The sequence below is a fragment of the Dermochelys coriacea genome, chromosome 2 (genome assembly GCF_009764565.3).
Source record: "Dermochelys coriacea isolate rDerCor1 chromosome 2, rDerCor1.pri.v4, whole genome shotgun sequence".
NCBI classification, from domain to species: domain Eukaryota; kingdom Metazoa; phylum Chordata; order Testudines; family Dermochelyidae; genus Dermochelys; species Dermochelys coriacea.
The window spans coordinates 206177623-206204971 of NC_050069.1; the positions used below are offsets into that span (position 1 = coordinate 206177623).

General features: G+C 41.0%; 1 long non-coding RNA gene across 1 annotated transcript; it reads right to left on the minus strand.

Annotated features, from left to right (window-relative positions):
- Positions 1 to 391: 391 nt before the first annotated feature.
- On the minus strand, positions 392 to 19835 carry LOC119850894. The gene is made up of 3 exons (XR_005291068.2): positions 19606 to 19835; positions 1040 to 1116; positions 392 to 640 (listed from the first exon to the last, which is right to left on the minus strand). It is a non-coding gene; the product is annotated as an uncharacterized LOC119850894 (long non-coding RNA).
- Between the last annotated feature and the right edge of the window lie 7514 nt (positions 19836 to 27349).

The following is a 27349-nucleotide window of genomic DNA, read 5'->3' on the forward strand; positions in this document are numbered from 1 at the left end:
CAATTATTTACAAATAATTCTTTTTATGCAGCTCATTCACAAGCTGTTCACAGAGACTATTCAGCATTCTAAAGGCCCTCACTGTGAAGAGACAGATGCGGGAGAGCAGGGGGTTCTCTTTTCCTTGGTTTATTGGTTGCGGCAAATCTGGGGTGGGAGCAGGGAAAATCAGATTTCTGGTGCAAGTTTTCATGAAAAGAAAATTTGAAGTTTGCCTTCTGTGAATAATCACCATTATTCTTTTAAAATTAATCTTTTCTAAAAAAAAAAAAATTCCTGCACATGAATTTGTTACCTAAAGTACTAATTTTCCATTAATATAAAAAAGAGACACAATCTGAGAAGATAAGTTTAACAATCTTCTGTTTTAAATAGTATGAAGTAATACAAATAGCACTAATATATACATTTTGCACTATCCAATCAAATTAAAGAGAACTACTGAACTACAAATGTTCACAAAAGTTGTTTTGTTGCATTCAGCCATCTTATTTAATATACAGAGTAAGTGCTAGTACTGATTTAATATTTGATATGTTCCTTGTTGGGATGTTCTTCTGGGGGATGGAGGTTTTTTGAGACTGTCATCTCTGATAATATGATCCTAAATCTGGGAAAAGTGTAATGCTCTTTTCTTTGCCTGAAAAAAATTAGAGAAAGATTATACAGAGTTCATAACCCATTCTAACGCACATCAGGCATGCAGGGACTGAAAAGTTGGTGCAGCAAAAGTACTCTTTGTAATCTCTCTTAAATACATTCAGAGATCATCTCTTCTAAAAATGTTAATATTGTTATTGTTGGTGAGTTTAAGTATTATTCTTCACTTGTTCTTTTAGATCCAAATCCCAAAGTCTTTACTCATGACCTCCTTGGGAAAATCCTTCACTGCCTTCAGTGCAGCTGCAGTTAGGATTTCGGGACTGGGCCTATAGTGAATAAATAGCATATACTGCTACCTTCCTATACCACCTGTGTTTTCTTTGCCTACTTTTACTTTGTTCTTTAGTAAATCTATGGGAGAACGTATTATCATTACACAGTCAAAGCACTAGATTTGAGTTCGATTCTTGGCTCTGCCATTCCTTTGGATCTCTCTGGTCCTCAGCTCCCAATCTGAAATATAAAAACAAGAGTGTTTCAAGGATAAACTAGTTAATAATTATGAGGCTTTCAGATACTACAGTATTGGGGGGCCACTTTGTACCTAGACAAATAAATGGGACAATCCTGACTAACTGGGGACAGCTCTTGAACAGCTAAACAGTAAATAAGAGATCCAGTTCTACAGCCTTCTCCCGAACAAGACAATCAGTGAAGCAATGGGAGATTTGCCTGCATCAGAACTGCAGGATTAGGCACTAGCTGGGACATGATCCCATGACACTGTGTACAGAATGAGCTACGGCAGGTAAGTGTGCTGCTACAATACTTTGAGTCTCTTTTCAGAGTATAATAGACTATTACAAAATGAGACAATAAAACTTTCTTCTTAAATCATAGCCATGAAATAAGATCCACTCCAAATAGCTGGCATTGAGAGTTTTGCATATAGCCATTAAATGTTATATTATGGAACAGGATAACATTTTCATTTCCACTAGGGGGAGTATTACTAAAGCAGTACAATGTGATTTGTGGGCACAAACATCAGCATTTTTCAAGACAGTGTTTTCCTTTTCCACTTCCCTTGTTAAGATAGAGACTACGGACTCTATTCCGTAGTCATTGCAGGCCAGACCTGTACCCATACTGAAGTCCCTTTGTCAGGGCAGCCATGTGTAATGTTTTGGCCAAAATTTTCAAATCTAGCTGTCTAATGGCAAGATGCAACTCAGAGTACCAAGAATAGGATTATGGAACAGAATTTAAAAACAAATTCCCAAGGTTCACACACATTTGCGCACACAATTCCTGCCATTGTGCATGCAAATTGAGTATTGTACAAATGCCTCAGTTTATCTAACTGCTCCTTCTTTAAAAGAAAAGGAGTACTTGTGGCACCTTAGAGACTAACACATTTATTTGAGCATAAGCTTTCGTGAGCTACAGCTCACTTCATCACTTCTTTTCTTTTTGCTAATACAGACTAACACGGCTGCTACTCTGAAACCTGCTACTTTGTAACTGAAACAATTGACACTCCTCAACTCCTAGATCTCTTAATTATGTCTGTCCTAAGGTTCATTCACTCTTACAATTTTGGCAAAAGGTGAAATAGAAGAGTAATACATATGCCCTATGCTCCTGCAAAGCACAAGTGCAGGGGTCTGTCTGTGTGGGTCAGATTATGGGATCATGGCATAAATTTGTCAAAATATGTCTACATAGTGATTTGTATATGCAAAATGTCTGACTTTCACACACAATTATGGTAACTATGACCATAAGTTTTGATCCACAAAGAAGCATATATTTCTACATCTTGTGCCGGTTAGCCTTAAAAGTGGGGGGGAAGGGGAGGGGAGGGGGGATTGAGGGGAATTTGGTCTTTTTTATCTTTTAAAAACAACATTTGAGCAAGCAGTTAGTGAAATCCTTCCCAGAATCTCAGCATTTCACTGCAAAACTCTGGAACAATGTACCACTAACACACTTGCCTATCAATAAAAAATTTACTGTTAAATTGAAGATATACCCACATAATTGCAGCCTTAAAGAACAGAACCATGAGATTAAAAATATTTTCCTTACAAGTGGAGATAGAATCGAATATGGATGTTTTGCTATTGAGAAAGTGAAGACTCATAGGCCAAAGGAAGAATGGCTTTTGAGGTGGGATTTTGAGGTAGGTAAGGAGTCCAGTAAGTGGAGAGAGACTATTCTAATTAATGCGGCAGTGTAGAAAAAAGAGGGGCAGAAGAAAGTTTGATATTTGTGGTGTATGGGGAATAAACTAGGTAATAGGAAGAGGCGCTGTCAGGGAGACAAGGACGTGTCCACTGAGTGTCACAGAAGGAACAGCCATTCTGGAGCCTAAAATGGACAGGAAGCCTCTGAAGAGATTTCTGAGAAGAAGGTGAGGCAATTTGTTCCAGCATTTCCAGGGATAGGTGCAGTATGTGATATGGTGCAGTTTGGACAGATGGTGAGGAAGGCAGAGAAGAGGTGGGCCAGGCACTGAACCCCAGGGGTTCACACCATAACAGTGAGAGCCAATGGCAGAAGAGGGCCTGCTGTTAGCTAGAAGAGAGGGGCAGTTAGATAAACAGGAGATGGAAAAATAATAAATGAGCAAATTGAGGCACAGCTCTGATTTTCATTGCTTTACTTTTCTATTCTATTCAATGCCCCTTTCAGGCTGTACGTTCAGGGCAGAGGGGAGGAAGGAATCTACTTAATACCTTTTTCTTTTTTTTTTTGAAATATTTCTCTCCTCCCTCCCCAACTTCCACATCCTTCAATCACTGGACCTATTTCTCAATTGCTAGTCATAATCTTAACTGCGAAAGATATCACTCAGACAGGGCCAGATTTACTATATTGATGAAAACTATTTCACTAGCAGAGCCCACGTTAAACTCTACTGTAATGAGAGTTGACACAGTACAGCTAGAGTAGTTGGAAATTATATACCATGAGCCTGATCCTACAAGTTCCTGAAGGCCCTGGAGCCCTTTGGACTTCAATAGGAGTCAAGGGCATCTCACAGGCTGGGACCTTGTATTTACTCACATTCTTATATTACAAAATGTAAATATCCTCTTTTCCATTATAACAAAGTGTGACAGTGTAGTTGCCATGTTGCTAAGGCCCGGGGAGCCTGGGTCCAGCTTTTTATTTTTTGCTTTTACTGGTGCATTAATAGCAGTTCTTGGGAATTAGAGGCGTTGCCATGGAAACAGCCTTGATTTGGTGATATAACTTCAAGTTGCTGGTGTTAATCTATGATGTGCTCATTAAAATAAACTCTTACACTCTAGCTTCCATTTAGTCTTCAGACATTTTTCGAGGCAGTTGAACTAGCAGAATCTCTCTTTTCCTTTTGACCAGATCTAGGCATGTGCCAAAGAGGAGGCTGAATCAATAGGCACATTTACTTTTAACATAATTTATCTTTTTAAATGCAGCTGTGTTCATAAAATCCAAATGTACTTTTACTGCTAATAGTTTTAACTGGCTTTAAGTGATTTGAGAACACGGAGCTGTAACTATTACATGCTACTAAGGAGCTCATTCTTTACCTAATGTTTTGCAACAACATCATTCATCCCAGGATCTCAACATGCTTTGTATTATGGCAAAAGGTGCTAATGGCTTTTACTTTAGGAATCACTGATATTTATGCACCCAGGAGGATATTGAGTTAGGATGATCTGACCCTGGTCACTGGAGGGGCCATACTGAGGGCATGTCTGCACTGGCAGAGTTACAGCGCCAGAAGTTACGGCACCGCTCAGAGAGTGCTGAAGGGAAACCGCTGTTGTGTGTTCACACTGTCAGCTACCTGCGCAATAGCATGTTCACACTTGTGGCACTTGCAGCAATATTCAGAGTGTTGCACTCTGAGGAGCTATCCACACAGCATTTCTTCCTTTTCTGCCGCTAAGACTTGTGGGAAGACGGAGGGGGTTGCGGAGCATCCTTGGTCCTGTCCCAATGCGCTGCGATGCATTGCTTCGCATCCCAGCAATCCCTGTGCTTCCATCCACATTTGGCACCATTTTTCAGTGGTTTGTGTACTGCGCGCCCTGCCTCTTCGGTCTGCAGGAATGGATCCTGCACTGTCGCCACGCGTAGTAGCTATGACACGAGATTGCTTGTGGCATTCACGGAGGTGCTGACCACAATTGAACACCGCTTTGGGGCTTGGGAAACAAGCACCGAGTGGTGCGATCACATCATGATGCACGTCTGGGGATGATGAGCAGTGGCTGCAGAACTTTCGGATAAGGAAAGCCACATTCATGAGACTGTGTGATGAGCTTGCCCTAGCCTGGCAGCACAAGGACAAGAGAATGAGATCTGCCCTGCCATTGGAGAAGTGCATGGTGATTGAACTGTGGAAGCTGGCTACTCCAGACTGCTACCGATTTGTCACTAGCCAATTTGGAGTGGGAAAGTTGACCGTTGGATTTGTGTTGACTGAAGTGTGCAGGGCCATTAATCGCATCCTTCTCCGAAAGACCGTGACTCTCCACGAAGTGGTGGAATCTCCATCCTTACAGGTTTTTAAGGCCCAGCTTGAGAAAGCCTTGGCTGGGATGATTTAGTTTGTGTTGGTCCTGCTTTGAGCAGGGGATTGGACTAGATGACCTCCTTAGGTCTCTTCCAACCCTAATCATCTATGATTTTATAGCTCTGGGCAATGTGCATGACACTGCAGATGGCTTTGCAAAAATGGGCTTCCCTAACTGCAGAGGGGCGATAGATGGCACACATATTCCAATTCTGGCACCAGATCACCTAGCCCCCGAGTACATTAATCACAAGAGGTATTTCTCAATGGTTCTCCAGGTGCTTGTGAATCACTGTGGGCATTTCACAGACATTAACACAAGCTGGTCTGGAAAGGTGCATGATGCATGCATCTTTCGGAACACTGGCTTGTTCAGGAAGCTGCAAGCAGGGACTTTCTTCCCAGACCAGAAGATCACCGTAGGGGAAGTTGAAATGCCCATTGTGATCCTGGGAGATCCTGCCTACCCCTAATGCCATGGCTTATGAAGCCATATTCGGGGCAACTTGACAGCAGCAAGGAGCGGTACAACAACAGGCTGAGCAAGTGCAGAATGACTGATGAGTGTGCTTTTGGCCATTTAAAGGTCTGCTGGCACTGCCTATATGGGAAGCTGGCCCTGGCCAATAACAATATTCCTATATTTATAGTCATGTGTTGTTCGTGCCATAATATTTGTTAAGGGAAGGGTGAAAGCTTCACTCAGGGCTAGACTGCAGAGGCTCAGCGTCTGGAGGCTGAGTTTGAACAGCCAGAGAGCAGGGCTATTAGAGGGGCACAGCGTGGGGCCGTAAGGATCAGAGATGCTTTGAGGCAGCAATTTGAAGCTGAAAGCCACTAATATTTGTTGCAATGTTTGGGAGTGCAGTGTTTATAATGCTAGGAGGTGATTGGTGCAGATGATGAAATATGAAGGTTTAACATAATTGCCTGTTGCTTTGCAGCGCTCTGTTTGCTTTCAAACCAACACAATTTTTTTATTAAAAAACAACCACCGGCGGAGAGAGTCAAACCAAAAAAACAACCCCTCAGCAGTGAGGAGTATGGGGGAAGGGAAGATCTCAGGAGGAGGTTGGGTCCTGGGACAGCTAGAGATTTGTGTATGTCCAGGGACCATATCCAACCTTTTCCTCTGGAGTACAATGCAGCAGGAACTGTACTTCAGCAGGGCCAAACTGCAAAGGGATGGGTGTTGAGTGCAGTGGGTAGTGGGAATCCGAAGTGCTGGACTGTGAGGGGGGAGGAGTGGAATGCTGCAGGTAGAGACTGGAGCCAGAAGGTTGATAAAAGTGTGTTGGTGGTGTCTGGGAAAGAGTTTTGAGACAGTGGCTGCGGGGCAGGGCAGGCACGGAGCTGCTCAGTTTGCAGAGCTAGTATCGCCTGAAGCATGTCTGGTTGGCACTCCATAACATTTAAGAGCCATTCCGTGGCTTCTTGCTGGCATGCCACATTCTCGTTTCAGTCCCTCGTCTCACTGTCCCGCCACTCCTTCAATTCCTCCTTCTTGTCCGCGGAGCGCATCATAACCTCACGCAGAAAGTCCTCCTTAGTTCTTCTTGGCCACTTTCTAATTTTGCACAGCCATTCAGCTGCAGATAACAAAGAGGGTCATCTCTGTGAAGTTTAAACGCAACATTTTACAGAAGCAGTATTGTTTGCAACACGTAGAACACTGATTCAGTGATTTAAAACACAGCCAGTACTCACACACCTGTCACTAACAGGCTGACCCCAGGCAAGCACACATGAGCCACAAGTCCCCCAAACTGGTGATTGGCCACAGGGGCAGGGTAAATCACGGATGCTGCTGTACACTGGGCATGTGGCTCTTGGGGAGAGCCAGCACTGTAGGAGAGGCCTAATAATCATTCCTGTCCCCACACTTTTCACAGGATGTGATCATTATGGAAGATATCTCACAGCTGAGGGTGAGCAGGGAATCAAGGGAGAGTCTTCTCCAAGACTGCGGCTTCTGCCCTGGCCCTTATGCGGCTCACCTGTGTGCAACAATGGTCCCACCCCACCCCCATGATGGCACAGTGGCATGGGAAAGTTACCGTTAATGGGGCAAGAAACAAAGCAGCTCTGCCAAAGAACCTGTGGCAGTGGTTTGCCCAGTTGAGAGTTTCCTGGAGATCTGACAGAGATTCCCATGAAGTGAGGGAGTCAATCAACAGCCTGTTCAGCCACTCAGACTATGCACGTGGTGGTATGTGCATCACACAGACACAAGTCTATTTTCTGCAAACCTCCTGCCCCCAACAACTCAATTCAGCAATTCCCAAAATCAAATGCACTTACCAGAGGTCTCCTCTCCTGTTTGTACTTCACCAACATCCGACAGCTGTGACTGGCTAGTCTTCTCTAGGTAGAAAAGAGCTCCTGACTGCATGCATCTCTGACCTCTGAGTCATCCTCTGCCTCTGGGTCCCCCTCCCCCTCCACATCCAAGATGATGAAATTCTCTCAAAAGTTTTTCATAAATCAAAAAACATTAATTGAAAATGTCAAAACCTGAAACTGTCAAAAAGTCATTTTGTTGGAAAATTATAAACCAGCTCTGCTAATATTTTTTATTGAATCACGTTGTGAGGTCTCCACCTAGTTCTGTCTCGGATGAATCACTAGTAACAATGAAATTCAAAATTTACTAGGTGAGCCACAGACATCACCGATTTGGTCGATAATGTACCCTCTCCACCCCCCCCCACACAGCCCCCATAAAAGTCATTTGAAAATTTATTATCTCTACATTAAGATGAGGATGATATGGATCTGTCAAGTGGTGCCATTACCATAGAAACAGATATAAACTGATACAAATATTTCAAAGCAGCCATTTTGACCTGTAGGTGGGGTCATTGTTCATTAGTTCAATGACTATTATTTCAAGACATAAAATGGGATCTTTGAGACTTTGAGGTCACAGATAAAACAAAGTCTAATAATTTATACGGGTATCATTGAACTGTAATAGATTGGTGATATTTCTAGTCAACATCTTGTTCATCGTTATGATCTGTCAGAGTGCATGGGTTACCACAGTCTTCATTGCCTTAGCAGATACACAGTTCTGTGTAGGAAGATTTAACATATCAAGAATGTAGACTGGTATCCACTTGGCATAGTTGAGCCTCTTTGCAGTAAAGTAGTATGGAAATGCATGCGGGGGGGGAAGGGCAAAGAGAGAGAGAGAGAGAGAAATTTCCAAGCTTCAGAGGTGTAGCTGTGTTAGTTTGGATCTGTAAAAGCAGCAAAGAGTCCTGTGGCACCTTATAGACTAATACTCTAACGTATTGGAGCATGAGCTTTCGTGGGTGAGTACCCACTTCATTGGATGCATGTAGTGGAAATTTCCAGAGGCAGGTATAAATATGCAAGAAAGAATCAGGCTAGGGATAATGAGGTTAGTTCTATCAGGGACGATGAGGCCCTCTTCTAGCAGTTGAGGTGTGAACACCAAGGGAGGAGAAACTGCTTTTGTAGTTGGCTAGCCATTCACAGAAATTTCCAAATCATCCTCTGACTCAGCCATTCAGACGTAGTATCTACAAAACCCAGAGAAAGTGATCCCAGAACTTGAATGTAGGAAACTGGTCATAACCCCCCCCCCCCCAGGTTTGAAATTCCTCCAGTAGTGGTAGCATATGCTGAGTTACAGCATCAAGGTCTTTAATGACACCTTTTGAGTGTCAGCTAACACTTGCCAGACAAATGCTGGAACTATACGAGTACCTCCTCCCTGCTCACACCTCCTCCCTGCTTGGCAAATGAATAACGTTTCAGAGCGCACAATTGCCTCAAATGCCAGAGAGTCAAGCCACAAAGAGCACAGTTGAATTACTTACGACCAAGTATTTGCTTGTAGTATAAGCTGCCTACACACTAGAATCAACAAGATAATCTAGCTATCCTGCCTCTCCCCAAAATTTCCCCAATACGTGCAATAAAACAACACAGGGTGTGAAGACCACCCAGGTGAATCCCATTGGTACTAAGTTAATTTGGGATAGTCCATATTACTTGCTGGGCCACAGATAGAGTGGCTGATCCATGGTCCAAGCAGCATGCTAATGTTCTACAGCTGTTGACATTTCAGCATTGTAGTATGGACTGTGGCTCTGTCAGTTGGTTTGATTTGATCTCCAGAAAAGGTGTATATGCAACTGCTGTGTAGCTGCTCTTTGTTGCAAGCTTGTGATTTAAACCAGTCCAAAATGGAATCAACTGATTAACAATATCAAATGTCATTTGGTATTGATAGGACATCACAAGGTAGTAGTCTTAAAAAGACCAAAACCCCCCCACCCCCCCAAAAAAAACCCCACCAGAGAGATCTCAGACCTGTTCATCTACAAATGAACCTAATTTATTTTCTCAAATGCTTTTTCCATGGCAAGCTGGTTCTGGATGTGTTCTAGGTTTTTCATATGCTGTGTAAGAGACTCTGTTTGCCCAGGGAAAGTGTGTGACTTTTCTTTCCCATGCTACAATGATATTTCTTGTGATGCTGGACTATTTGCAGACTGTTCTTGAAATACCACTCTAGTCACTGAGTGGAATGTATTCTTTTCATCAGTGGTTCCTACATTGGTTTCTACATTCTACATTTCTGCATTGATACCTATGTTTTCTTCAGGCTGCTGGAAATCTCACCCACGAAGAACATACCTCCCTGAAGACTACTTCAGTTTTTGCAGCACTAATGATGAACTATCTCCAGTCATCATCATTGATGCAGAATCCACGAAGGTGTAGTAGTAAATTAAATTGTGAGACCCAGAATCATGGTGTAGCTAGGCTAATGTGCAGTGATGTGATAATCTTAGAACTGTTAAATACTATGCATTCTGCATTTCAGAGGCATCTTCTTTGAAGGTCTTCTGAAGGATGATATGGCTTTGTATAATGTTCTGAAGCTTTCATTTTGGCTATTTCAGACTGAAGGATTGAAGAGACATTATACAAAAAACACTTGTTCTTTTGAAAGCTGTGCATCAGGCTTATTTGCCAGGAGAACATCACAAAACACTTAGATACTTAAGTTCCTTATTCAGATGGCTGGCAGCTTGGATGACATCAGCTAATGGCATTGTGCTGCACAGAACAGTGGTAGGCTCGCCTTGTCCATGGGATGAAATTGCAGAATCAGTGTTTTCCTAGACTTGCCTGTAATTTGCTTCTGGAGTAGCTTGCAGTTTCTACATCTGAGAGAAGTACAGTTTTATTCTCTCCAAGCTGCCACAAAGCTACAACATCATTGTCTCTCTCTTCAATCAGCTGATAAAATAAATGACAAAAGGTGACTATTGTGGCAGTGTAACCAGATAGTTTTGATTTAAGATGCATTTTACTTAAGTAGAAAGAAAGGCATGTTAAGTGACAATTGCCAAGGGTGCAGTTTAAGTCTTTCACAGATATTCTGGACAATAACATGTGATTTCCTGTTTGGAGTGCTGCCTCCCTTAGACGGTTGCTCTCTCAAAATGTTTCTATTTTTCCTCAAGCAAACAAACACCACAACAGGACCAAGCACTGGAGAACATGCTCCTTCTGGTGGCTATAGAAGCAGTTGAACATGATTGAATCTGATCAAATTCAGTGTCTGTTTTCTTTCCTGAGTTAAACTCTAATATGCCAAATTCAGCTTGCTTGAGTAGTTCTGAAAGCAATTCCTGTGATAGGCGTATTAGATGATTTGCAAAACTAGAAAAACTTATTCAGCAGCCACCAATACAGTTCATCTCTCCTGGCTTCTGCTGCCAGCATCAAAGAATTGTGTCCAGCACTAGCAGCTTTTGACAATTTTGCATTCTTTTGCTTTTATTGTGAAATAACACAGTTTTCAAAGTTTGAGAGCTTTTTCCTCCTTGATGTACGGTTTAAGCGGCTTGTATCCTCAATGTCTTTCTACTGTAACTTTTCTGTAGAGGTAAGATTCCCAAAGCGTGTTGTTAGCATTACCACCACACTTTTCATTTTGTACAAATATACAGACATATCTAACATAACTTGTGCTTAATAACTTTCAGAATTGCCATTTTTATTTAGTGAGCACTTTAACTGAAGCCCACTGTTTTGTCTTCTCTAATACTAACCTGTGCATAAGCATCACTGAATTAAAAAGCTAGTTTCTAGAATATTTCAAAGACTAGTACTGCATGCATTGACAATTACAAATTAAAACCTTCTACCAGGCAGACTAGATGCTATGTTGTATGTAGCAAAGCATTACATTAGGAATTCATGTATGTTTATATCTATCCACTATGCAGTACAAACTCTGGGCATGCAATTTACTGCTACTGGTTCACAACCTTCAGTGTGAGACTGATCTGCTCAGTAAATTTCAATTTAAAATATAGAAAATTATAATCATTTGTGAGATGCTTTGACAATTAAGAATGTGATGTGAATATATTTCACATTAGTATATTGCTAAATGTTGATATTTGCCACTTTACTATATGTTAAACAGTTTAATTATTTCTCAAAATACTTGCACATGCAAAACCAATAAAAATCTTTTAATACATTGTCCTTTGGTAGCGGTGGTCACTTAACACCACATTAAGGCGTTGAAATTAACTTCAGGAGTAAGAACTGTAGTCAGTCATGTTGCAGTGTTTCTGAAACTGCAAAAACCTATTTTCTCATTTTGGTACCATCATTTCACCTCACCTACAGGCTTACAGCACCATTGGACAGCTCCACATCATACCTCATCTAAATGTACATAAAATAAGCTTTCAAATGACAAATGCTGTGGTTGTGTGTGGGTACATTTAACTCCAAAACTATGGTCCTTTTTGGAAAATTGCAGCATGCCTGTACCTGAATAAGTACCTATGAGTTTGGCCTATGATGAATAAATTTTTAAAAAATAAAGCCTAACTATGCTACAATACCTGGGGCCATTTTGGAGAGAAAAATGTCCCAATGTGAGTGCAAAAAGTCAGAGGACATGCTTAAGTGAATATGAATGGGATACAGAGCCTTTCACCTCTTGGTCAGTGCTTCAAATCCAGTTCATAGTTATCCTCAGATAGCTGTAAGTGGCCTATCTGAAATGAATAGTTGGTAGAGCTGGTTGCAAAATGAGAAGTTTTGGGGGAAGTTTTCAAGATGTTAAAAGTTGTTTTTGTTTCAATGCTTCAAAAGATACTTTACTTTTAAAAAAAATTTCCAGAAATGCTAGTTTCCAAATTTTCAAAAAATTTTAAAGATCCAAGAACATTTTTCGTGAGAAATGAAAAAAACATGGACAAGTCACACACAAAATTAGAAATAAAAAAAGCCAGTTTTTGTGGAAAAAAATACTTTGAAAGTTTTCAGCCAAGTGGTCTCTCTAGCCACATTGCAGACATTGGCAGTCTCAACAGAAAGGCGTGAACAAACATGGAAATTACCCACTCACTTCTACAACTAGCCATCCAATTGGCAGGGACTGCTCGATCCTACCCAGGACATACATAAATTGTGAGCTCTCTAAGGCAGGGGTTGTCTTTTTATCTATGTTTGTGCAGCACCTAGCACAGTGGGGTCCTGATCCATGACTAGGCCCCTAGTCACTATGGTAATACAAATAAAGATACCCGTGTTATTATTAAAGACATATTCCCATGTCCAGGACAGTCCAGCCAAGCAGCCCATTTTACAAGTATGAAATGCACTTGAAAAAACAAAAGATTAAATAAAATCCAGTCTGGTTATTTCTGAGGTCAGTAAAGTCACTCTATGGGAAGGCATGACCCACCATTAATCAAACTGCCCCTGGATTGTATTAAGAGCATGCCCCATAGCAGAGAGTCTTTCTATGAAGTCACCTGAACAATTTTCAAATTTCCTTTTCCTTTACAATACTCCATAGAAGATTGGTGCCAAACTCCACAGGTGCTCAGCACAAATGAACCCAACACAACACTTTTGCCAACTGAATTAGTTTCAATACAGAGGGCAAAATGACCTTCCTGCAGAATCGTAGCCAACCACTGTTTGCTAGCAATCCGCTAGCACCTCTAGATTGCAGTAGCTGCCAAGTTTACTCCAGCCAAAGATAAAGTCACTAACAAAACACCATCTAAAAAAAGTTTATAGGCAACAAGGTCATCATGTCTCCATAGATTATGTCCGTATCCTTTTACCCAGCCACTCTTTTGTGGGTTAACAGCAGCCACTTTCTGCCATTTCTTCTATCTTTGCCCTGGCACATTATACATTTTTCAGTTCTCCACATGGGATCCAGTCAGACATCTAGGATGAAGTCCTGACCCCACTGAAATCAATTGTAGTTTTGATGTAGACTTAAGGGGAGTCAGAATTTCACCCTGAGTATCCTCACTAATGAAACAGCTACTTTTCTTGGTATGGTTAATGATGTTCCATACCTCTGATCACAGATATAGTGACTGATCATCTTCTGCTCTAATTTATATCTGATTTGTAATGATTTCACTGAACTGAAGGGGGGGAAAGGAGCAGTTTTCCCTTACTCTTTATTACAGAGCACCTCAAGGACCACCTTAACTAGTATTTAGCTTAGCTATCATTTCTTTCTAGGACATCTCAGGGTTATTCCTAGCTTGAACTCCAGATATTATGGATAAAACCAAATCTAAAACATCATTAACTCAGTCTTTAAATTCTTGTATCTCCTATCAGTTTACCCATCCTGACAGTCTCCATTTTCCTATGTCTTTGATTCATCTTTAACTCAGAAGATAAATTTGATCTTAGTCCATAAATCTTGGAGTCATTCTTGACTGAATAGAATTCCCAACACCTCCATTCTCTGCAGTTCTTAGTACCTCCTCCAACACACAGTTCTTAGTACCTCCTCCAACTAGAGTTTATCCTCAGTCACCATCTCTACTGAAATCCTTTTTCATTTCAACAGTTTCCATCCTGACGATAGCCATTTTCTTAACATTGTATATAAATCACAATTCTGTAAGCTTCAGGGAACATAGAAGGTTGAGGCAAAATTACTAGGGCCAGAAAAATGGGATCACACTAATAATCATTTGTTTATCTCCAATGGTTTCCTGTCCATTTCTGAATCTGCTTCAGTTTTACCTTCCTGTTTTTCATAGTTCTCCATGGTTTTGTTGCACTCTGCAATCTGACCTAATATCCATCTACTTTAATGTCTGCTCCTGAAGTCTTAGCCTCTTCTTAGTCCTTTAAAGTCATCCTTTTCACTTCACTTTAACGGTCACTGCAAAGCACTTAATGATACTTTGTACAAAAAAAAGACAATAATGTAGAAACATTTTAAACTTCCCTGTACATTAAAGAGATAGCAAGAGGAAGAATTTTAGTACAGCAGAAAAAGGAAAAGGCCTGAATATAAACAAATTTATTCCTAAAAGTAGTGAATCCCTTTTTAAATGAAAGGGTACTAAACTGAATGAAGCAGTTAAAAAGAATAACATGGAGGAGTCATTTCTATAGTACCATTCAGCCCCAAAATATTTTGCCAACAATGAGAGACCAGTCCAAACCAATCCCTGTAAGTAATCATCCACAGATTTAGAATTCAATCTTTCTTTAATGAGCTAAAAATCAAATCCAGAGGCCTGATGTGGATCATAACTTTGCAGCTGGGGGACTCTCTCTACAAATTATATGTACGGAATCTTCTCTCCACAAATTATATGTACAGGAATCTTCTCTCCCACCACTGACATGCAGCTATATAATAGTATACAGCAACATTGCAGAACAGTTTAGACACAAAGATCAAGAAGGTTTATGGCTGGCAGAGGGAGGAGCATCAAAATACTGACCTTTCTTCCAATCTGCAGCAGCTATTCAGATGTACTTGGTTCCACTATAGAACACCTGTGAAATCTGCCCTTAAGCCTGGAAATCAGGTTCTGGCTTTCAGTAATGTTATTGATCTCAGGCAAGCTGGTCACAGCACATCAGATCAGTGATTAGGAGACAGTGGGCCTGATTCATTACTTCAGTACTGTAGTATCATGCTGGTGCAAATTCATTGAAATCAAGTGAATGACACAACACAAAACTAAAGTGTATTCAACTAAATATTGAATTGGACCCAGTAAGATGATCCTTATCCATTGGAGGCAGCTGCCACCATTATGATTATTTTCATCCTGTTTTTCTGTGCAAAGAAACTAAGTGTATCTTGTGTGTGAACATGTCATGTCTGGTGTGAAATCAGAGTTTCATAACTTCTCATTTAAAATGTGTATAAAAGATAAACAGGACTTGAGTTCATGTGAAAGCATTGTCCATTACTGTAATAAAGATATGACACACACACCCCCTTGAGAGGCTGGTCTTTATTTCCCACCTCACAACCTGATTCAGGTTTACAAAAGGTTAACAACCTTGTCACATGTCCGAGTTCAGTACCCACTGTGGTCTGTGGCTACTGACAGCTGTTACTGTATAAATGAGAGTAAAGATGAACAGGGTGTAGTGTTTTTCACTGCAATGTATTCATTTAATACAGGGGGGAGATGGCAAAATAGCCCTAGCTCATTTGAACAACACCATGGCTGAATTTAATCTGCTTGAGGTACCCAGATTCTGCAGAATGCAAGTATAACCAACTGGTGAGCATGTTCTGCAGGTCCCTCTCTGTGCTGATCCACAGAGGATATCAATGGCCATGACCGTGGCTCTTTAGCTCAAGCTGTAGCATGGACACTTTTACCCCTGGAAGTCCCCACCTCAGTTCCTGGTGTGTCAGCTAAGATGGCAGCTATCACACAAGCATGTATTCAAAAATAAGACAAAACAGTCTACTAAATGTGACCAGAGATAGCCTTGCTTAGCAACCCTGTGAGTGCTTTAAACTACCCATTCAGTTTATCAGGGTATTAATGAATTTCGCTTTTGCAATTGTGTGCCTAATTGTTCTCTCAGCAACTGAAAGCACAGATCAGGCAGTTTAACCCACCAATGGCCAAATATATAAAGGGCAGAAATAGTGATACTAAGAGTGCCTGGCATTATTATTCCCCACTAAGGCCCGGTGTACTGGTAGTTTTTGTACCACTTTAACTACACCAATGTAGTAAGGCTATGTCTACACTACAGCCTATGTCGGCATAACTTATATTGCTCAGGGATATGAATAAACCATCCCCCTGAGCGACATAACTTACAACGACATAACCGTTCATGTGCACAGTGCTATGTCGGCGTAGAGCGGTTTCAGCAGATGTGCTGCAGCTGCATCAGAACAGCTGCACCACTGTACAGATAGACATGGCCTAACAGAGTTAAAGTGCACAAGCTCTGCAGCGTAGACAGTTATACCTGTAAAAAGGTGCCTATATTGGAATAACTTATTCCTCTCAATTTAGCAATGATACTGACAGACCAGGGACAGTTTAAAACAGGAGCATTTTATGAAGCTTTTGCCATAAGTAAAAAATACCCCAGAAAACAAGTACAAAAAACCCAGCTCGCACAAAACTATTTCAGGAGTCCTACAGGAGCATACCACACTGCTGTGACCACATCCCTGCTCCCTCAAGCTGGCTCCCCTCTGACCTTTGCAGTACAGCTCTATCCTTAAAGGGACAGGGTCCAGCAAAATACAGCCCTGGCATTCCATCTAGTTCTTAAACAAAACATTCACATGAAAATACTTTTACATACCTATTTTAACTTGAGTGCTACATAAGTACGTGTATACCAGTCTAGCTCTGGCCACAGTAGAGAGAGTTGTATTGCTTTAAACTGTATCTGCAGCACAAGAACTGTTTAGACAAGCCCTAAGTGATTTTGAATGCAATAGTAGCTTTGCTAATGGTCAAATTCTGAACACAGAACCTGTTGCAAAATCTACTGAAGTCAGTAGAACTGGATTAGGCCCTTAACACAGTTGCAACTCCCACTGAAGTCAACAGAAGTTGGCCCTGCAAAACTGAGCCCAGGATCTGGCTCTAAAAATATAGAGTGACTAGATACAGGCCACATTTTTATACTTGATCTCTGTGCAAACCTTCCATGGGGGCTGATCCTGCGAGCTGCTAAGCACCTGCAACTCCTCTCAGGATCAAGCCTATTGTTATCAGTGGGGCATAGCTGTTGTGGAGGAATGGTAGTTCATGATTCTAACTTTGTAGGGCCCATAGCTGTAATGCAGCACTCTCCACAGAATGGAGTTTGACCTCCCTATGTTAATAGCCCCCTCCCCATACCATCTTTGGATAAGTTTCTTTCTTTCCAGAGTGGAAAGGACGACACAATCACTTTGTTTTCCCCTCATTTTTGTAGCTGATTGCAGTAAGCAGTCCAGGTGGTTGCTCACCTCACAGTGCATTAGCAGCAGGGACATTTCACAATACCCCGTTCCATGGATCACCAGAGATGTAAAAGGCTGTCTTTGTTTAAGCGCTCTGGAGGAGGCCACATTTGTGGCTTGACAATATACTTGCCTTCTGTTAGAGAATGTGTGTGAAACTTGAGATTTCCCACCCCAACCCATGAATATTAGATAAAAAAACAGAGATAAACAGGAGAGGATTCATGATTATGCAAGTACTGCATTTCACAAAGGCTGGGATCCCAAGTCACTTTTCACTCTAGCACAAAACAATAAATCCCAGGACTCAGTGGTGCAATGAAATTCAGGAGACTGGATCTCTGTATGGGCTTCTTAAGCACAGTCACTGTATCTGCACTTCATGAGTGAAGCAGGCATATGCCAGACAGTATAATTTTTAATTTCCTGTGGGCCATTTTTTTATTCTGTCAAATAGGTTTTTATGGCATTTCTTCAGTATGAAATCCAGAGGAAACATTCTGATGTTAAACACTCAAGAAAGTAAAATTAAAGGAACACAAGTTGGGAAAATGTTGTTTAAATGGATAATGTTGTAAATAACATGTGATGTTCATGTACCAGAGACATGAAAGGGGTGGGGTGGGGAGAACCTCAGTGCTTTGACTCTATAAACAGTGAAAACTGATTATATGTATTTAGCCAGTTGTCCCTGTTTGCATGGGATATCTCAGGAGTGAGAAATATTAAAAAGCCAAGCAAAGAAAAAAAAAAAAAGAGGAAAACCTGATTGTAACACCACACTTGTGGCTGTGAATTGGAAACATTGTTAGGGTGACTTAGGGGCAGGTGTAGTTTTTGAAGCTACTTTTAAACTCACTTTTTACAGCTGACCAGATTTCAAGTTGACTGTCTTCTTTTAAGGATCAGTTAACTTGCTTGCAATCTGGCTCCTTTACATTCAGTATAGTTAGTGAAAACAAACCAACTATTTACCATACTAGTCTCGCTATTTCCATTGCAAGACTTATACACTCTAGATAACATTTGCTAGTACAGAGAAGAGTTGTGATTGCTTAACAACAGACAAATGAAGTGATTATAAAGATAACTTGAAATCCATCCAATGAGAATAAATGTGTTAAAGTCAAAATTTACAATGGCTTTTCTTAATGACTGTGAAGGAGTTGCATGTTCCAGTTGCAATCACCATCTGGATAAACAGCATCAGTAGCTGAAGCAGTGTCTCATTTGGCTTTTGACTGTTTTTACAATTTCCAATAAAGCATAAAAATAGTCACCCTGAGTTGACCCATCATGATATGCATACAGGTATTTGTAACAACTTTTTGTTTTTTTAACATTTTGGGACAATCCTAGCACATAATAAAACTGCCTGCTTTATTGTATCCTTTCCAGTATTTACAATACATTTATATGATTGAATATTTTGATCTGCACAAACTTTTCTAAGCAAGATGATACAAACGTATCACTGATTTGCCTCTAACAATGAGCAAATAAAGCAGCACTGTACGAGCAGCATTAATTCCCTTGGATCACTAGGTGGCGTTCACTTATTAAGAAGTTACCAAGGCTCAAGTAAGTAACTGACTATCAAATTTTCCAAACATGAAGAAGAGCTCAGTAGAGCTCAAAAGCTTGTCTTTTCCACCAGCAGAAGTTGGTCCAGTAAAAGATATTCCCTCACCCATCTCTCAAATTTATATAAGATATATACAATGTATACCTGAGACCTGACCTCTCCCTACTGAACAACAGCACAGTTGATCTAAATGAGTACAACACTCAAGTTTCTAAATGAGTACAACACTGTTTTCTTAGAATCACAGGACCGGAAGAGACTCAAGGCAGGACTAAGCATTATCTAGACCATCCCTGACCATTTTCTTACTTGTAGTTGGCTGACTCTGAGCCTGGGCTCAGTGTAGTCTCTTTGGGTATGTTTATACTACAATAAAAGAGCCACAGCACAGCAACAGCTGACCCAGGTCTGTTGAGTTGGGTTCAGGGGGGCTAAAGACAGCTGTGTAGATGTTTGGGCTCCCTGTGAGCCCGAGCCCCCATGAGCCCAAGTCAGCTGACCCAGGCTTTGAGACTTGGCACTGCAGGTTTTTTAATGGCATTGTAGACATACCCTTTGGGTCTCTTGTCCCTTTGCCCCATAAAGGAGCCCCCACTCCTGGGAAATCCTTCTGTCCCTGGCAGGAATTCAGTTCTCTCCCGAAATCCTCTCTGAGTCCAATTACTTCTCATCCCTTGCTGCATGCTGCAGGCTAGGAGCAGTTTTCTGGAGCCTCTGCCTCATGTCAGGCTTGTAATGTCAGTCTGTCACTAAACAAGGAGAGCAGAGGAAGGAAACGCTAGCCTCAGGCTGGGCTCCCTTTGCTCCTTAGAAGGTGCCTATTCTATTCAGTGATCATTGCCAACCTTTGCCTCAAGGCAGCAATCAATTACTGGTGCACTGATTGGCTTTTAACCCCTTTGCCTAACAGGTGATGGGAATAAGCCTCATTACAGGCAAGCTCCCAAGTCCATTTGTTGGGACAAATCAACCTTTCCATGGGCATTACAGTGGTGGAAGCCAAATACGTGCCTAACTAGGCAGACAGATATGGGAAAATCCCTTTAGAAGGGACTAGACATTCTGAGTTTCAGCATGCTATTTGAGGACTTCAATAGCTCAGACATGGGTGAGGTTTTTCATAGGAGTGGTGGGTGACATTCTGTGGCCTGCGCTGTGCAGGAGGTTGGACTAGATGATCAGAGTGGTCCCTTCTGACCTTAGTATCTATGAATCTATGCAGAGTTTCCATGTGATCATAGGGTTGCGGCAGAATTTATGAATATCTAGATATGGTAAGCCTTAAAAGGCTCTTGTCCACATAGAAGAGTGCTGTATTCCTCAGGATTCTTGCATTTGCTGAACTAACATGTTTTTAAGTATTAGTTGTCCAATTAGGAGCCCGTCCTCCAGTGCCTGCACAGGCAAGCCTTGTATTGCCTTAGCAGGACTACAAGCGCAGTCCATGTGCTAGTAAAAGTAACTAGTTTTTGATTATGTATGCCATGTTATTGTAGCTGTGTCAGTACCAGGATATTACAGAGATGAGGTGGGTGAGGTAATATTTTTTCTCCAAGGAGAAAGTCTAGGATATACACCTTAACACACCCAAAACTGCCTTTACCAGACAATGACGTTCCACCAGAGAAGTTGATCACATCAGGGAACCGGACACAGAAATATGCTGAGAGAACCTGCTTCAATACAGAAATAAAACCCCTTCCAACCACACACCCCTTGTTGTCACCTGCCATCCCACACTAGAACACATATGAGGTATCATCAACAACTACAACCCATACTCGGTGGGGACTACTGAAAGAATTTTTTACTGAACCCCATCTTCTGGCCTTCAAACAACCCCCCCCAAACTTCTCCAAGCTCATCATCAGAAGCAATCTCCACACCAATTCAAAGTGGCACCAGATCCTGTCAGAACAACAGATGCAAAATCTGCAGACATATCTCCACTGCTACAATGATCAACATCTCCCACAACACACCTTTCAAGTTCTAGGAGACTTACACCGGCCTTCACAACATGTGGTATACATCATCCAGTACACTAAATGCCCCAATAGCAACTATGTGGGTGAAACCAGACAAACACTGTGCTCTCAGATGAAATCACACAAGAAAATGAAAAAAGTCAAAAACACCCTATCACCTGTGGGTGAACACTTTTCATAAAGCAATCACTCTACATCTGACAAAAAGATGTTAGTCCTTAGAGACTAACAAATTTATGTGAGCATAAGCTTTCATGAGCTACAGCTCATTTCATCAGATGCATGCAGTGGAAAATACAGTGAGGAGATTTATAAACATAGAGAACATGAAACAAATGGGTGTTACCATACACACTGTAACAAGAGTGATCAGGTAAGGTGAGCTACTACCAGCAGGAGACATTGGGGGGGGAGAGGGAACCTTTTGTAGTGATAATCAAGGTGGGCCATTTCCAGCAGACAAGAACGTCTGAGGAAGGGGTGGGGGGGGGGGAGAGAATAAACATGGGGAAATAGTTTTACTTTGTGCATGACCCATCCACTCCCAGTCTTTATTCAAGCCTAAATTAATTGTATCCAGTTTGCAAATTAATTCCAATTCAGCAGTCTCTTGCTGGAGTCTGTTTTTGAAGTTTTTTGGTTGAAGAATTGCCACTTTGGTCTGTAAACGAGTGACCAAAGAGTTTGAAGTGTTCGCTGACTGGTTTTTGAATGTTATAATTCTTGACGTCTGATTTGTGTCCATTTATTCTTTTACGTAAAGACTATCCAGTTTGGCCAATGTACATGGCAGAGGGGCACTGCTGGTGCATGATGGCATATATCACATCAGTAGACGTGCAGGTGAATGAGCCTCTGATAGTGTGGCTGATGTGATTAGGCTCTATGATGGTGTCCCCTGAATGGATATGTGGACAGAGTTGGCAACGGGCTTTGTTGCAAGGATAGGTTCCTGGGTTAGTGGTTTTGTTGTGTGGTGTGTGGTTGCTGACCTATCAGTCCTTATCCTCAAAGGAAACCCGCACAACACTTTCAAAATATGAGCTTGTGAGCGTAAATTCATTACTCTACTAGACACTAAAAATCATTGTCTTAATAAAGACACTGGTTTATTATAACAATCTGTAACCCACTAACCCCTCTTTTTGACTACAGAGGTGTTAACAAATCACTTCACCTTGAATAAAGAAAAGGAGTACTTGTGGCACCTTAGAGACTAACAAATTTATTTGAGCATAAGCTTTCATGAGCTACAGCTCACTTCATCGGATGGTCTCTAAGGTGCTACAAGTACTCCTTTTCTTTTTGCGAATACAGACTAACAGGGCTGCTACTCTGAAACCGTCATTTCACCTTGAATGGTTCCTTAGAATATGTGCTAACTACTTATGCTGAACTATCTCTTAGATCTTGTATTAGCTGTGACATAAGTACCTATCCCAGATCTAAGAAAGAGCTCTATATAATTCAAAAGCTTGTCTTTCTCACCAACAGAAGTTGGTCCAATAAAACATATTCCTTCACCCACCATGTCTCTCCAGTTCTTGATTAGGCTTTTTTTGTAATTACCCCTGCATAATCAAATACATTTGTTATTAGTAACATTTGTCAGACATCCCAAAATATAAATGAACATATTAGGAAGATTTTTTTTTTACAAAAAAAGAATCAATGATCATAATATAAAACTTGGGGAACAGTTGTCCTGCCTGATACATGCGCATTACTATGTTTGGGGAGGGTCCCAGTTATCCAGGGCAACATAATAATAATTAGTATGAATACTGAAATATTAACAAAGAACACTTTGACAGCTATATTTGATGGACAATTTAAAGATTCCACAGCCCCACCAATGAAATGCAGATTACATGCCAGGTGACTACTATCTTTCCATAACCAAAGCAGGGACTATAAGAACATGCCCATTTCCTTGTGACAACAATTAAATATTAGTGTATGGTTTTCACTGAAAAAGATAAATGGTTCAGCCTGCTTCCTGACAACTGCAAACAAACAAAGCATGAGCAAAGGTTGGCACCACACCCAGTTACCCATTTGTTTTCTTATTAGTCTGGTTAGATCTGAACAGATTGTAATGCATGTTCTTTTAGAGCATATAGAATAGTGATCACAATACACATACTGAAGAGACTGATAATACTGACCAGGCAAGTGTCTTTAGAAAGCAGATGCCATTATACCTTATTTATCCTAAAGGGTTTGGTCCTAGTCTGTTGATGTCACAACACAGTATTCAAGGTATTAAACAAGAAAAAGCAATAGTGAAAGCAAGAAAATCCTAGTCTCAGCTGGAAATTTTGTTGGGTAGGGTTCCCGTATATTAAAATCTTTTCCAAACTATGTGGCCATTTGCAGTAAGTTATTATAACTGTATTGTTCTCTGCTGTGTGTGTAATCTCATTGCATTCCTGCTCACTGGCTTTGCGCAATGCCTGCTTTACACTTTGCTCAATGCCTGCTTTACAGTTGACTCTTTTCAGAGTAGCAGCCGTGTTAGTCTGTATTCGCAAAAAGAAAAGGAGTACTTGTGGCACCTTAGAGACTAACAAATTTATTTGAGCATAAGCTTTCGTCCGATGAAGTGAGCTGTAGCTCACGAAAGCTTATGCTTAAATAAATTTGTTAGTCTCTAAGGTGCCACAAGTACTCCTTTTCTAGTTGACTCTTTGTAGAGCAAGTTGCATGATTAACATCTTTATTTGGTTAAGGAATGATTGGCCAGCTCAGGCTGCATAGGACAAATGGATTTTGTGGGCACTGAGAAGAGCTGAGAGGGTGAGGAAAATACCATGGAGACAAGCTTGGCATTTGAGTTACTCTGGCTTTCTCTCTCACCATGCAAACCACTGCTTGGACAGTTTCTAGAGTAGAGGTTATCTCTGGGTTCTTCACAAGGTTTGGCCATTGCTCCTTATTGCAGATCTTGCAGTGGTCATTCATGGCTTCATCCTCAGCATGCTAGATTGCTGCCTTTTTCATACTTACTTTGAAATGGACCAAGTTCCACCAGACTATAGATATTTTTTTAAAAATTCCCAGAGAAGGATTCCTTTGGGTCCCCCTAGAAGCCGTGCTTTCCCTTCCCATTCTACCTTCCCTTTGCACAAGTGGGATAGTACTAAGCTATGTTTTCAATAAACTAGTCTAGGGATGGATTCTCAGCTGATGTACATTGGCATAGCTCCATGGCAGGGATCTGGCTCATTCAGTATTTTCCAGGAACAACAGTAAAGGGAAATCATGCCTCACCAATCTACTAGAATTCGTTGATGGGGTCAACAAGCATGTGGACTAAGGGGATCCAGTGGACTTAGATTTTCAGAAAGCCATTGACAGGGTCCCTCACCTTACGCAAAGTAAGCTGCCATGGGATAAGAGGGAAGGTGCTCTCATGGATTGGTAACTGGTTAAAAGATAGGAAACAAAGGATAGGTATAAATGGTCAGTTTTCAGAATGGAGAAAGGTAAATAGTGGTGTCCCCCAGGGATCTGTACTGGGCCCCCTCCTATTCAACATATTCATAAATGATCTGGAAAAGGGGGTGAACAGTGAGGTGGCAAAATGTGCAGATGATACAAAATTATTAAAGATAGTTAAGACCCAGGCAGACTGTGAAGAGTTACAAAAGGATCTCTCAAAACTGGGTGACTGGGCAACAAAATGGCAGATGAAATTTAATGTTGATAAATGCAAAGTAATGCACATTGCAAAGCATAATCTCAACTATACATATAAAATGATGGGGTCTAAATTAACTGTTACCACTCAAGAAAGAGATCTTAGAGTCATTGTGGATAGTTCTCTGAAAACATGCACTCAATGTGCAGCGGCAGTCAAAAAAGCAAACAGAATGTTGGAAATAAATAAGAAAGGGATAGAAAATACGACAGAAAATATCATATTGCCTCCATGGTACGCCCACATCTATAAATCCATGGTATGCCCACATCTTGAATACTGTGTGCAGATGTGGTTGCCCCATCTCAAAAAAGATATATTGGAATTGGAAAAGGTTCAGAAAAGGGCAACAAAATGACTTCTGTATGAGGAGAGATTAATAAGACTGGGACCTTTTAGCTTGGAAAAGAGTCAGCTAAGAGGAGATATAATTGAGGTCTATAATCATGCCTGATGTAGAGAAAGTAGATAAGGAAGTGTTGTTTACTACTCATAACACAAAAACTAGGGGCCACCAAATGAAATTAATAGGCAGCAGGTTTAAAACAAATAAAAGGAAGTATTTCTTCACACAATGCACAGTCAACCTGTGGAACTCCTTGCCAGAGGACGTTGTGAAGGCCAAGAACATAACAGGGTTCAAAAAAGAACTAGATAAATTCATGGATAGGTCCATCAATGGCTATTAGCCAAGATGGGCAGGAATGGTGTCCCTAGCATCTGTTTGCTAGATGCTGGGAATGAGCAACAGGGGATGGATCACTTGATGATTACGTGTTCTGTTCATTCCCTCTGGGGCACCTGGCACTGGCCACTGTCAGAAGACAGGATACTGGGCTAGATGGATCTTTGGTCTGACTGAGTATGTCCGTTCTTATATAACATGTAAATATTTCTAGCAAGTAGTATCTTAATATAAGCTTGTTTGCCCTGTTATGCTGCCTTTCTCCTTGGCTATGAGAAAGTCATTTGTTCAAATTGGGAAAACAGAATAGAGACCTTACTGTTTAAATTCTCCTCTGCAGGAACACTTAAAGACCTGGGACACTGGGTTCAGGGAGGATAGTTTTTAAGGGATCCCCCACAGTTAAGGTATTGACAGGACATCAATATCCATGAGAGAGATCGGAATCCAGCTCTGGAATGAGAGAAATTAAGGGACTGAACAAACTAAATATGTCAATTAATTTTCATTTGGCTTTTGGTCTTTTTGTTTTCATACAAACACCCTGACAGATCAAGGCACATCAATTGGATTCTCAGTAAAATTATAGGAATCTTGCATTCACTGAGGATATAGACTAATTTGTAAGTTACTCAAAAAGAAAAGGAGTACTTGTGGCACCTTAGAGACTAACAAATTTATTTGAGCATAAGCTTTCTTGAGCTACAGCTCACTTCATCGGATTCATTCAGTGGAAAATACAGTGGGGAGATTTATATACACAGAGAACATGAAACAATGGGTGTTACTATACACACTTCAGAGTAGCAGCCGGATTAGTCTGTATTCGCAAAAAGAAAAGGAGTACTTGTGGCACCTTAGAGACTAACAAATTTATTTGAGCATAAGCTTTCGTGAGCTACAGCTCACTTCATCGGATGCCCCACTGTATTTTCCACCGAACGCACCCGATGAAGTGAGCTGTAGCTCACGAAAGCTTATGCTCAGATAAATGTGTTAGTCTCTAAGGTGCCACAAGTACTCCTTTTCTTTTTACTGTACACTCTGTAATGAGAGTGATCAGGTAAGGTGAGCTATTACCAGCAGGAGAGCGGGGGAGGGAGGGACCTTTTGTAGTGATAATCAAGGTGGACCATTTCCAGCAGTTGACAAGAATGTCTGAAGATCAGTGCGGGTGGGGAATAAACATGGGGAAATAGTTTTACTTTGTGTAATGACCCATCCACTCCCAGTCTCTATTCAAGCCTAAGTTAATTGTATCCGGTTTGCAAATTAATTCCAATTCAGCAGTCTCTCGTTGGAGTCTGTTTTTGAAGTTTTTTGGTTGAAGAATTGCCACTTTTAGGTCTGTAATCGAGTGACCAAAGGGATTGAAATTACTGGTTTCAGAGTAGCAGCCGTGTTAGTGAAATTACTGTAACTCTTCATTTTCACTGTTATTTCTATGATGCAGCTTATTCCAAATGCAGCAGTTTTCATTGTTACAAGCATTCAGTTATCTTAACCAGCCTATCGCTCCTATTTTAAACTTTTTGTACTGGCTTCATGAATAGTTTCATATTAATATTAAAGTCTTCTTAGTTACAGTATTCCAAGGCCCTGAATGGTGTGGATCAGCATACCGGACCATGTTCCTTGAATGCCTTATGAAGCAGCAAGCCGTTTAGTTTAGTCTGAAAGCAATCTTGAGACACTAGGAGCCACAGATGGAATTTTCAGAAGTGACTAAGGGATTTAGGTACCCCGTTCCTGTTGAAAGTCTACAGTAGTGGTGTGTCAAACACCCTCAAGTGCCTTTGAAAATTCTACCCTCGAACTTTTCTAATTGTGATCCTCAGTTTTGGACTGTTCACAATACAAAGTCTGCGCTGACTTTCAAAGCAAGGGTTTTTGTTTGTTTGTTTGTTTGTTTGTTTTTAA